Consider the following 14,352-nt stretch of genomic DNA (forward strand, 5'->3'; position numbering starts at 1 on the left):
AAGGACAAGCTCGCGCTCCCCCAGGCCTGGGCCAGCTGTCAGAGATGAGCCCTGATAAAGGCCCTGGGCCTCCTCCTTGAATTCCTTTGTTCCAGAACCTATCCCATTAGAAAAAGGTCACACATCTTTGGCCCCTTTTAATTTCAGGGGTGGAGAGGTAAAAGCCCAGTCGGGGAAACATGTGCAATTATGAGCAATTACTTAAACGGCTTTCAGACAAGCCTTGGCCCTCCACCAGCGGGCACAGGGGCCGGCGTCTGCGTTTTGTAGGCGAGAAGGAGCGAGGGTGGGAAGGTGGGGACGGGGGAGGGGAGACAGCAAAGCCTTTTGTCACAGGGCTACAAAAAAACCCCATTGGTATTTCCTGCCACCGGACTAGCTGACACTAACCAGCCCTGCGCAGGGGAACTATTCACTTAAAAGTCATCGTTTCCTTTACTTATCTGCCTCTAAAGAAACAAATCTATTAGCAGCAAGAAATCACTCCAGCGGCTTCAACTAAGTGCTTCCCCTGCTGAAAATGCCAAAGCCCTGCCTTCAGCTCCGGCCGGCCATCCCCTGGCCTCCGCTCCTTCCAGGCAGCAGCTCCGAGCTGGCCCGTGTCAGGGTGTCTCTGGCCATTACAGATAACAAGGGCCATTACGTTCCAAATCCTTCCCCAACCTCCTCCCCTCCCTTCCGCCAAAATCCCAAACCCAATTTCTCCCTGGCAGATCAAAGGCGGCCCAAGCTACAGGAGAGCTCACTTGATCAATAAACTCTTGACATGGGAATAAACAGAAGGATACAATATTTTCCTTCAGGATTTATTTTGTCCATGGAATAGCAGTGGCTTGCTATGCCTTTCCTTTTGAGAACAATGGAGATTCAGTGTTAAAGCTCAAAATAGTTTACTCCTGAATGAAAAATCAAAAATGCCCAGATAGCCCGAAAACACTTTTTCAGTCTTTGTTGGCCTTAAACATACAAACTGTAAGGGGAAGACTTGATCTTCCAAAAGCAAACTTTCCTTCCACTCCAACTCAGTTTGCAAAAGTTTACTGTAGAGCTACCTAAGCAAGGCAATCTCATTTTAACAATTAACTTTGCAACTTAGGAAGTATAATAAAAATCAATATGCATCTCTCACTGTTCGTCCTAGAGAATTCAAAAGTACTTCACAGACAACGATCTGAAACTATGGATGAAAAAGTACAGAAAACCCCAAAAAAGTTGAATCCAGGACGCTGTGCATTTGGGGCATACCAATTGTTTTTAAACTCTTGAAAATATTTATTTAAAATATCAGTTCATTGATTCCTGTATCACTCACTCTCCTATGACTGTTTCTTTGATACTGAAATCCTTAACCCACGAAACTGAAGGAGAGAGAATTTCAGCTGAGTTGCTAAAATAGTCCAGGGAACTCATTTGGAATCTAGCTATCTAGATTGCCCCATTAACTACCATGTTATGTTTACTCACACATGCTTTCATATATAGCACATGTATATTACAATTTTTAGAAATAAAGTCTTGCATCTTCCTCCTTTGTAAGATATATAAACGTATACTTAGATCAATATGAGCTTTCCATTAGTTAGTACGGAAAATGTTCCACAAAGATCACTGAGGCATATTAAACCACTCTAACTTAGGATCCAGGTAAGAGAAAGCAAAGTAGATCAGCAACATAGGCCAGAAGATGAGGAAGAGGAGGGGGAAAATGGTGTCTTGTGGCACAATGACAGTTACAGCTTAAGCCCAGAATATAGACAACAGGGTGTGTCAGCTTTACATTTATAGCCCACAGGAAGAACAGAAACTCCTTGCCAACCTGTTTGTATATTTCCTCCTACAGCATGACTTCAGATTGATAACTACCATTTACTGAGATCTCACATTTACCAGGCAAAGAGCGAAGCACTTGACAAACTCTACATTATTTCCTTTATTCCTCACAAGAGCCCTATGAAATAGGTACCATTTGACAGATGAGGTATATGGTCCTAAAGAGGTTAATTGTCTTCCCCAGGGTCACATGGAAGCGATTGGAAATGCTGATATTTGAATGGGGGCATCTGACTTCAGAGCTGCCGCGTGAACTGCCAACCTGAGACAAAAATGTCTGCAACTGCCCTCCCAGCCCAGCACTATGAATTTCAGTCAAGAGGCAGTAGCCTTTCTCTTCTATAAAATCGTCCTCAGTCTTCTCCATCCAAACTTTTATATGATCAAACAGAATTTATTTTATTCATGGATATGTTTACATTGCCTAGCTCCAAGTACATTATTTTTGAAACACTTTCCCCTTATTCTTGCATTTCTGCCAATTAAGTCAGGAGAAAATCAATATTTCATGGAGGAGAGAAGGGATCATAAAGTACATTGGTGGGGACCTAGAAACAGGTCTACCGATTCCATGTACCTTCCCCCTGAGTCTTGTGACCTTCAGGAAACACATCATTTACATTAATTTCATTAGTTTTCAAGTGTAACATTTTAAAGAAGCCTGGCATGATTTATTGATGTCTGTCCCCCGGCAGGAGTATTTTTCTCTTTCTCCTCTTAGCACAATGATTTGCACTAATCCTTTAGAGGGGCGGTGGGTAAGTCTTTTGTTCTATTGAGGTAATGTGCAACTGTCCAGACCCTGTGTTCAATGGCTACTTTGCCAGCCCTCTCAAATAGTTTACCATGAAAGTTCAGGGTCAAACAGCCTTTGGATGCACGTATACTGCACCTCTCAGCAAACTCACCCAGAATGGCCTGCCTGCCTGAGCACAGAACCTGGCATCCTTGGCCTAAAAGGGGTCAGCATCACTGGTCCACCTTGTGGGAAAAACGTCTCTGAGCCAAACCATACAAAGCCAAAGTGGTGGGGGGTAGGGGAGGAAGACCAAGCCAGCCAAAAGAAAAAAATTTTTCCCCTGTCAAGGAAATCAGCCAGGTGAGGCCAAAGCGGGACAACGGGGCAGGGGCTAGAAGGTCCAGTGGCACCCATGGCAGATAACAGCCTCACGGAGCCCCTCACCTTGATGAATGTGTCTGGGCTTCGCTGGCTTCTTGGTGCCCTGGTTCATCCCTAAAGAGTGATCATCACCATGGTAGTGACCTGTTCAGTTTGCTGCTGTCTCTTTTGGCTGATTGCAGTTCTGGCCCAAGTCAACCCTCTCTTTGGACCAGAGTTGAAAAATGAAACCATTTGGTATCTCAGGCATCTTTGGCCTTGAGGGACAAGACTCCCTCTCCAGTGCTCAGTCACTGAAGTCATGAAGAGAATTCCTCTAGATGCAAAAGCACCTCCAAACCCAGACCACCTTCCTGGACTCACCTATTTTGGGCATCAGTTGCCTTAAACATTCACACCATATTGGAATATCTTATTCTACGATGAAGTATTTTTTCCTACCGTCTTTTTTACACTTTGAAAAATTATGTACCTACTTAACCTAAACTGTGCCGACTCCATAAAATGTTTACACACTCTTCTGAGGCAGAAAGTGTTATTCCTCTGAGAAATATGTTACTCTCTCCTTGGAACCTATGGATTTGAAGATGGCTCCTGACTGCTCACAACATGGGAATCAGTGAGGTGTTTAAAAACTGCTACAAGACAAATTAAGGCTCCAGTGGGACAGTCAATAAGGCAACATGTTCAGAGGGAAGAGCTGACCCAAGAGATACACAAAAGTATATTCTCAGGATGAATCTTATTTCTGCCCTCTTTTGGAATAAATTATTTTTCTGCTTCCTATGAAAAAAAAGAAAAGAAAATCAAATTAGTTCCCTGCCCTCAATAATATATAATTTGAAGAAGGTCTTGCAATGTGCTGAGATTTACGTTAAAATGTTAATTAAACCAAGTTGTTGAGTAGAGTCAAGGAAACAGTGGATAGGCCAGAGTCATGTAGCAAACACAGCGAGAACTAATTTGCCCAATGAGCAAGACTCCATGAAAAGTAACATTTCCCAGAATATGCCTTTCCATCAGATTTCTCAAATATCACAGGATTTTGCTGACAAAGGAGAAGCCTCAGCTCAAAGTGTCTCTGTGGAGGCCTCTATGAATCAATCTCCTGCTCTCCCACGCGCCTGTGGCTACAATAGATCTGCCTTGTCCACTGACACACATGTCACCTGGGCTCCTCACAGCCAAAGGCACATGTGCCTAAACAGGCTAAATGAATTCTTGGCCTTGTAACAAAACAAGGATAACCAACCACTGGTGTTTGACCCCATGACCTTGGCCTCTTTAGCACCATGCCTTCCCCAGCAGAGTTAAAGAGCTGTGTGCTCTGTGGTCATGTCACGTGGCAGGAAACCATCAAGCATGTGAGTCCTGTATGGGCAAGGAAAGTCTGGAGAAATTAAGGCTGAAATACTGCCTACACATCTATTTCTAGGAAGTGGTGTACTTCATATAACATGTTCCTATTTTCAAAAATATCAAAATTGCTACATGCTGAAAATGGTTGATTTTGAGCCTTTAATAGAAATATGACTATGTACATAACAGGTAGGTAGATATTATGTATATATAACATATTATATATATTTATATATTAAATTACATACACATTATATATAAAAAAATACAGATATATATATCAGATATATATATATATAATTTATGCTTATATATATAAATTATATATATAAAAATAATATATATAATTTTATATAATACAGATATATATATATATATATATAAAATTTTAGAACCTTCTTGAGGAAAAATTGAAATAGGTGTTTCAGAAGCTTTCCAGTGGCCACATTTCACCTGGGCCCACCAGGAAGACTAATAAAATAAGGATCTTTTTTTGTTTGTTTTCCAAAGTAAAATTACCACCAAAATTCTAGTGTTCCTTTTCCTGGCAAGTCCCCTTGGTATTAGTCTCTTGGTCTTTTTCTCATGTGCCTGAGGAGCAAGGAGCCTGCTACAACGGAAGCCTCCGCTCTGGGGGACGTCACTGGAATCTGCTCATGGAACTGTTTCCTTCAGTGCCCCCTCCTCCCCTCCCTCATCCTTTGCTCCTTGCCTCTGTCTTCTCCCCAGGATCTCAGCCTGCACCACTGTCCCTTTCCCTTACCACGTTCCTGACATGATGGCCTTCTGTCTTGAGCATGCCAAGCTCCTGCCTGCTCACAGGTGCTTGCACTTGCTGTTCACTCTACCTGGAAGACTTGTCCCTGTCTCCTTCTCATCTTTCATTTCTTACTTCCATAATCACTTGCTCAGAGACACTTCCCGGACCTCCCCACCTGAGTCAGTCCTCCACCTCCACCCAGCGACTCTCCATCACATTCCCCTGAAACTTGTCTTGAGAGTACTTATAATCATCAAGCAATATTCTGTGTTTGTTTATTCACTGTTAGCCCTCCCCTCTCTCTAGAATATAAGTTCCATGAAGGGTGAGCTTCACCTACTTTTTGCACTCTCTAACACCCAGCACCTAAGCAATGGCTGGCACACAGTAGGAGATAAATAAACAATAGATGAATGAATGAATGAATTGTCCAGTGTTCCTCAGAGGAAAGGTGCAGCTTCTCCAGAGAGACTATGGAATATCTGACTTGTTATTTAAGGAGTTTGAAGAGCATTAACGACTTCAAACCCCTGACACTCTGCTTAGCCTCTGGTTGCTGTGGGACCTGCCTGACTTCAGGGGGTTTCTCTAGTTTCCAAACAGAAAGCTGCCCACATATTAAAATGCTTAGAGATATTTAGCCTCTAGATAATGATAACAGTTACCATTTAGTGAGTACCTTACCTGCCAGGAATGTGCATAAGACATTCTCACGTTAGTCTACTCGGCCAACCTATGCCGTAGGGGGTGTTTTCCCTACTTCATATACTAGGAGATTGAGTCTCAAGTGATTTGCAAAAACACATGGAACGTGTAAGTATCAGAGCTGGTATCTGAAGCTTGTCTGTCTCATCTACCTTAAAGGCCCATGCTTTTAACCACTTCTTTGTTTTGAGAAGCCAAAACATCAATGTGGTAAAGAGAATCAGCTCGTGGTGCACAAGCGTGTGATGTCCTTGAAAGGTGTGCAAGCATTTGTGTCATGTGATCTGTAGTTATAGCTTCCAAACCCTACCTATTCTAGACCAGTGCTTATTTGTAACAGTACAACTACTTCAGGTTGTTCATGAGTTTTCCTGGGTTTTCAAATACTGTTCTCATCAACTCCAAGGAAAGAAAGAATTATTTGAGGTTTAGCACCTGCAGAAACTGTTGCTCTTTGTTCCAAGTGACAAACAGCTCACGTTTATGGAAGATATAAGCTGAGTTCCACCTTCTTTGTGGTAAATTTCTACCAAAAGTAATGTGAAGGGCTGAAAATTTAATATTCCTAAGAGTAAAATGTATACAGAAGTTTACAATTCCTAATTTTTCTATAATAATAGCTATCTCAGCATCAACACCATTCAAACAAAGCTATAAAAACATTAGGATAATATTTCAGAGAAAAACAGAAAAGGAAATAATTTACTCTCTTCCAACCCTCAGACAGTTATGATTCTTTTATCTGCATACCTGACTTTTCTTTCTTAATCTGTCCATCATGTAGATCGTTCTGAGTCTCTTTCTTTTTCTTTTTCTTTCTTCTTTCCCAGAAATCATCACAAGAATATCTACCTATTAAGCTCTTGTCCCTTCCACTTGCCTTTTAACCCCCCCACCCCAATTTCTACATGAAGTTTACCAGTTCCTCCCTTAATTTTTCTTCTGTAAGATGAGCTTCCAAGTTCTTACTCCTTTCTGCTTGAATTTGTATGAAAATGCAAGTGTTTAAGATTTACAACTCTGCTTCGCAGGCTCTCTTTCCATCTCTTCCGGGGCTTAACTACTGAGCTAAAAATCCCCCAGCTGAAATAGCAACAGATGGAAGGTTTTGAAGACGTATCCAAATCTCCCAGTTCAACCAAAAAAGCAACAGCTTTCAAACTTGTTACATTATGGTGGGGAAGGATTTTCCACAGCCTGACCCGTCTTTCTAACAGGAAACTTTCAGCAGCCTCCATGGTGTATTAACCAAATGACTGAATTTAATAGGAGCCTTTTCACAATAGGGAGAGCCTGTGTGCATGTGGTCCTTCTCTCTCAGGCCAGTTTACTAGAGCAAGTGTCCAAGTCACCAGACATCTCCCCACTCCTGGGTAACAGGGGATAATGGGTAAAGAAAAAAAAAAAGGCAAAGAAAACACAATGTTGGAGAGCACTGGGAAGTAGTGTGGCCTGGTGGTGAAGAGTAAAGGCCTTGGGATCCCAGTTTTGGCACAGAACAGTTTTTTGTGATCTTGGGCAAATTAATTAACTTCTCCAAGCCTCAGTTACCTCATCTGTAAAATGGGGCTATTCTCAGTACCTAATTTGTCTTTTTGCTGTGACAAGGTAGTCACAATTTGACAAGCCTGTACAAAAAGCACTTAACACTCTTATGATACCATGCTCCGTAAGTGGTTCCTATCACGAACATAGTTTTTAGTTGCTATTACATCATGGACCAGGCAGCTTCTCATGATAGCAAAGGAGTTTAGGCCAACAGGTATAATGTCAGGTTTACCCTCCTAGATAACCCAAATTTATACCAGATGAATTAAGTGGAAAAAAGGAAAAATAATAAACAAAGGGCCTTTTAAATGTGTTTCCAATATAAATGGTCTAGAAGCAGAAAAGAGAAAATAAAAGGAAAAGGACAGACAAAACAGATAAAGCTTGCATCTCTCCCAGATTTCAACATAAACTATCATGGCTTTGGAAAAGACCCATCCATTAGTTCTTCAAAGTTCTTTTCTCAAGGGAGAAGAATCCCGCCCAGAGAAGAGAGACTGGCCTCAAAATACCAAAAGAAAGTTCAGAACTCTGGCCTTCACATTGAGGTAACAGTCTCCAGGTCAGGGGTGTTGACCTGTCTGCAATTTCTGCCGGTGGAGCCACTGAAAGAGGGACCCCCAAGGTACACACATGTACACTGTCAATCCCAAATGCACACACATTCCGGGTAACGCACCAAAGGCGGGGGGTGGGGGGGAGGGGCACTTCATCAACCCCATCAAACTGGTACTTCTAGTGGCTGATACTCTGACTTTCTGGCCACCAGCTGTCATAAGAGGGCTATATCCCTTTCTGAGACTCTGAGTAACCTCACCAAGAGGTTGTTCAAAAGGCATGCAGTTCAGAGAAGACAAAACAAACGCAGGTGTGCAGTAGAATGGGGCCAGTTCTGACGCTGAGACCACAGTGAGGCTGCCTGCCACACGGCTTACTTCAAACCTAGTTTATTGGAACCAGAAAACTGAGTAACCACCACATTCTGAAACTCAAGATGCCAGCAAGAGTTGGATGTTCCTTCAAATAAGCTTTTGCGTTGATTATTAGATGGTGCTGAAAGGAGACAGTTGCACCCACCTAGAAATTGTTCACGGCTTAAGTAGTAGATAAATTATTTTCCCTAGTGTGTGCTTTAAAATTTCACCTGGATGGAAAACGACACCAGCCATGTGTCTCACTGACCTAAAAACCAAGCGGTCTCCTCCATACGGAAATTTAATTATTCTGTAAAATAAGACTTTTATTCTTGTGGAGTGAGTATCTTTTTCGCGAACAATGATTTTCAAAGGCTTCAAATATCTGAAATCACTGTGAGAGGCAAAACACTGATTTAACTGCTTTTTTCCCCTCGTTAGGAAATATCTCCTTAAAATACTAACAGAGCCCAAGCCTATTTACATTGCAAACAACATGAAACAATTTCCCTGCTTCTTTCACTGGCCTCATCTAGCAACCAACGTGGTGAGAGTAATAGCAACTAAAACTGACGATTCTGACCTGGTGCCTGGCGAACATTTCTCCTTTTATAACTACTTGAGCGTGGCAGGCTCTTCCTATTAACTACATTACCTCACCATTATCAAAGACGAAAGGAAATTAATTTTGTTTTTCAAGGTCTTGGCAATAAGTCGGTTCTTTACTTCATCAGACATCTGCTGTTTTTCTACGTGTGTCATTTGCGAAGCTGAGTTTTCCTTATGACTTTATTCTCATAACAATTTATCACGCAACGGTGTTTACCAGAGGACTTGGGCCGACGGGTTTTTCTCTCTCCCAGCAGAAAGCGTAACAGTAACTTAAGGCCAATATCATCATCTATATTTCATTCTCAAATAGTTTTCTGGGGCTTAAAAAAAAAAAGCCAACAAGACTGTCAAGAAAAAATAACCACTTATGGTCTCCGGCTGAAATGTATTGCCAATGCAACTCTACTTTGTTTTAACAGATGGGCCTTTATCAGCAAATTATGTGGGCAGTTCACCAACTTCCCTTAGGAATGGAGGAGTGCTTCCATTTACTTGGGCTCTTATCTGTTCATTTAAAGCCACAGTTGACCACAAAATTCTAGGGGTTTTTTTTCATGTATTGATACAAAGGATAAACTACAGAGAATCTTCTGTTCTCCAATCATTAGTCATTCCTGGGCTGATTGATAGGGCCTAAGCCTTATTTCACACCAGTGAAAAAAATAATTAGGTAGTCCACATAGATACAGGAGGTTCTCTAACGCACTCTACATTTATTCCCTTGCCTAATGGCATGAGGGCCTCTGAAAAAGCTCTTCACAATATTTATTTTGATGAATAATCTGCTGGGGTTGACTCATTCTCCTTTTTCTTCTCTAATCTCTCACTGTTCCTCTCACTTTCTCCAGCTGCTGACTAACTCCTAGAAGCCTCAGTTCTGCTGGTAAACACAAGAACCAGATTCACGGGAGGCTGTTGTTTCAGACAAGAGTCAACAGCTCTAGAATGGGGTGTGCAGAGAATCTGAAAACCAACTTCAAGGAATATTAGAGAAAACCTCTATTTGCCTCATGCCTCCTATGTGGACCCGTGTTTTTCTGTCTATATTTTTTTATTAAGGAGATTCTCATCAGAAAAAGAGATGAATGATGACAAATTTTTATTTTACCCTGAAAATTAATTTCACCTTCCTTTGTTGCAATTTACCATAAACATTTCCACAAGAATCCAATCCCTAGGCCTCAAGTTCTCTAAACCTATAAAATAAGAAGGTTGCACTAGACCCCAAGTTGAGTGTTCATAAGGAACACCTGGGGAGCTGGTTTAGCATGCAGATCTGAGCTCCACCCTGATTCAGTAGTGTTGAAGTGGCACCCAGGAATATTCCATTTTCAACTCACCACTGGTGAATCTAATGCAGACGGTCCATGGACCACGCTCTGGGAATACTGGTTTGATGAACTTCATAGGGCACTTCCTCTCTCAAAAGTCTGTGATTCCATAAAACCTCAACCGCAGGTATTAGCTAATCATCTGAGCAAATCTAACATTTATTGAGAAATCTATCCAGCGGGCACTGGCTTCAGTGGTATCTCTCTGGGTCTACTTTGTGAGCAGGGCAAGCCTGGCTGCAGGGGGGGCTTTGAGGCTGAGCAGGGTACGGGTGGCAGCCCGACACTCCAGGAACCAAACAAATCACCCCAGCCCAGCCCAGCCCACGGGGTCCTCCCGGCCTCAGAGACATAAGGCTCTTCAAAATGCTGCATCGCTTTGGTGTTCAAGGTAGGTTTCCAAAACAGCAGACACTTGCATTTTCAAGGAAAAGTACAGAAACCTTTCATTTTTCAAGTAGTGACTTTGGGATCACCCATGATTTGTTACTTATTATCAGACAAGTCTTCTCCATTAGCACAATGAGAGAATATTGTAGGGATGAAATTAGAAAACTGATTACGACCCACGTGAAAAATGAACCACAACGAAGTGTGCAACTTTTCAAAACCATTCATCCTAACCTCAAGGCTCATAAATGAAAACCAGAGAAGTACACGGCTGGTATGACCCAAAGGCCAGTGCTCATGCATGCTTACGGAATTTACAGGATGCTGGGAGGACAAGATTCCAGTTTATGAGCACATGGAAGTCAGAGGCCAAGGCTTGATCACAACTCCCTTACTAACTACTTGTGTGACCTTGGCCAAGTTACTTCACTTCTCAGAATGTGTAAAATGGGGCTCACGGTTATTCAGTACATGTCTACTGAGTGCCTGGAGTGGACCACTGACGTACAGTAATCTCAAGCAGTGGACGAAACAGGCGAAAATCCCTGCCCTCAGGAAGAACACAGACAAGAGACAAAGAAATTGAAACTACAATGTCAGTCAGTGATACGATGAAAAATAAAGCAGCGTAAGGAGTTAGAGTTTTGGGTTGCTATTTCAGATAAGAAGGTCAAAAAAAAACCTCTCTGAGGAGGGACCGTTTGAACAGAGGCCATAATAAAGTGAGGAAGGAGCCTTATAATATCTGTGTAAAAGCCATCCAGGCAGAAGGAAAGTGCAGGGGCAAAGGCCCTGAGGCAGGAACATTTGACGAATGGTCAGGTGACAGCAAGGCGACAAGTGTGGCTTAAGGAAAAGGAGTGAGGGGAGAGTAGTAGGAAATTAGGTCAAAGAAGTAGCCAGATCATAAAGGGCCTGAAAGTGAGCACTTTGGGTCTCATTCTGTTTTGATGAGGAGCCTTTAGAAGTTCTTAGTAGCATTAACTGATGGATGTTTGAAAGGATGGTTCCAGCTGCTATTTGCAGACAAGAATATAAGGGAAGTGCATCCATCAAGATAGGTGAGGTCATCTTTCCTTGTTACAATCTGACATAATCTTTTCCACAAGAATCAAGTCCCTGAGAAACCTATAAAACGAGAAGGTAGGGCTTCCCTGGTGGTGCAGTGGTTAAGAATCTGCCTGCCAATGCAGGGGACACGGGTTCAAGCCCTGGTCTGGGAAGATCCCACATGCCGCGGAGCAACTAAGCCCGTGCGCCACAACTACTGAAGCCTGCACACCTAGAGCCCGTGCTCCGCAACAAGAGAAGCCACCGCAGTTGGAGGTCCGCGTACCTCAGCGAAGAGTGGCCCCTGCTCGCCGCAACTGGAGAGAGCCTGCACATAGCAACGAAGACCCAACGCAGCCAAAAGTGAATTAATTAATTAATTTTTTTAAAAAAAACGAGAAGGTAATCAACAACCACAAAAATGTTGTGCTTTATAGAAGCAAAGGTTACTTCTCACTCATACTTCATGTCCACTGTAAGTTAGCTGGGGTTCTGCTCCACCTCTTCTCATTCTGGGACCCAAGGATGGAGCAGCCTCTATCTGGAACGCTGCAGATCACCACGACACAGGGAAAAGGGAGCACGGTGACTCATGCACAGGCTCTGCAATGTCAGCCTGGGGGTGATACGCATCACTTCCACTCATATTTCATTGGCCAAAGCAAATCGTTTGAACACATCTAACTTCAAGGGCAGTGGGAAAGTACAACCCTACCACGTGCCTGCAAGATGGAAAATTGGATGAACAGCACTAACGAATACCACAGAGACCAGAGGGAAGCAGGGAGACTGATTAGGAGGCTTTTACAGTAATCCAGGCAAGAGAGGAGAATGGCTTACACCAGGCAGTGGCAGGAGAGGTGTTAGGAAACAGATGCAGAAGATATTCTGAAGGCAGAGACAAAAAAAAATTTGCTGATGGATTGGATGTGGAATAATCATAACCACCTCACAGTGGATTTATTTTGGTGCAGATTAAATGAGATGATATATGTGAAATTTTTGCGCAATGCCAGACACGTTGTAAACCTCAACGATGGTGATTATTATCGTCGTAGTTCGAGACTGAAGAGGTACTTATGATAACAGAACAGAACAGCCTAATTTTGGCCCATCTTATTTTCCAAGATATATTGTTGCTTCACTCTTACACCACTATTCACACACACATATGCACACAAAGATATTTTCCAAAAATAATCGTAGTATTTATTATCAACTTGACCTTCAATGGTCTTCACCTCTTAGGAAACTTTCTAATAATGAACTGATTTTCCTAGTAACTTCAGAGACGCTTTCATTCATGTGGACACACATTTGGGACCCAGAAAGCAGCCTGCATAAAAGTCAGGAAGCCCCCAGTCTCTCAGCTCAGATGTTGTAGATTAATAGTCATTTGATTTGGAAATGTGAAATGAACTGATAAGAAAACTTGTTCGTACCAATGACATTCAGGAATGAAAATTGACAGGTCACCTGCTTTAGAAGATTTGATTCTTCAGATTTTAAAGGGAGAAGACCTTTAGTGACATTTGCTCTCTTATGGCTTACGTTAAACAATTTAATATATAACATGAGGGAGAGAACATGATTTAAACAATATATCCAGGAGGAAAAATAAATGACCTCAGTCCCAAGAGGCACTGTTATGCACTGGTACTATTCATGTACATTATAAGGAATGATGTATCAGTTTTACTTCTAATCAGCATCTAAATATATCACCGTCGGTTCCTGGAGTGCATTACACTATCTCGCAATGCATGCTCACATTCTACATTAATGTGGAAAGTATCCATCCGTTATCAGGCAGAACTTAATTCTATATTGAAAAATGAGGTGTCTGCTTGGTACACTTCTATTTTTAGGTTTAAAGTCATTGAGAAACCAAATCTAAAATAGAACTTTGGAACTAAACTATGCCGTTTTTTATGGCGTGGGTGTTAAGAGATAACAGTTTTTTGGGCGTCTGATTCAGAGGTATCACCTATGTTTTGGGTGCCTCTGGTTTCCTCTCCTGTTTGGGAGCATCTAACCCAATGATGTTGTGAAATTCTTTAAAAATATCCTGAGAACAAATTTTTAAATAAACATATAATACACGCGGCTATCTCTGAGTTAACTGTCCCCATAAACAAGCAAAATATCCCAGGAATGTCACAATTTCAGCTTCTAAACTATGTCTTTCAAACTGCTTCCTGTCTATGCAGGTGTCTTGATTTGGGGTTCAAAATCTATGTTCTCTATGGGTATCAGTAGGATAAAAAGGGCTGGTTGTTGCAATATTATGCAAATGAAAGTTAAGTATTGAAACACATCAAGTGATGTGTTCCACGGGATAACAAATGCAAGCAGACTCAGTTAGCCAGACCACGTGCTCAGGCCACTGTGGATGTTCCATAAAGTGGATCTGATGGATTTACTGAGCATCTTCTATGTGCTTAGGACAGCATTAGGTACCATGAGAAATAAAAAATACATGCGACTATTTCTGTTCTCAAACTCCTCAAAACAATTGAGGATTCAGTGGATCTCTGCTGGGTACAAATGATAGAAATGCAACTTGATCTAGCTCAACTCAAACACAGAAAAAGTGGAGGAAGGTGGGAATTTATTGGCTCACCTGACTGAATTACGGGGCAAGTGTAGACCTAGCCTGTAGAGGGCAGTGTAGAGGGATGAAATTCTCGAGTGCTTTGTTTTTACGTCTTGCTCCCGTGCTTCTCTCTGTGC

The 14,352-nt window shown here is 42.1% G+C and overlaps 1 pseudogene; it reads left to right on the plus strand.

Moving 5' to 3' along the window:
* The first annotated feature begins 2,981 nt into the window (after nt 1–2,981).
* On the plus strand, nt 2,982–3,212 carry LOC118891098 (annotated as a pseudogene).
* Nucleotides 3,213–14,352: the final 11,140 nt, after the last annotated feature.

This window comes from Balaenoptera musculus, chromosome 2 (assembly GCF_009873245.2).
Source record: "Balaenoptera musculus isolate JJ_BM4_2016_0621 chromosome 2, mBalMus1.pri.v3, whole genome shotgun sequence".
NCBI lineage: Eukaryota > Metazoa > Chordata > Mammalia > Artiodactyla > Balaenopteridae > Balaenoptera > Balaenoptera musculus.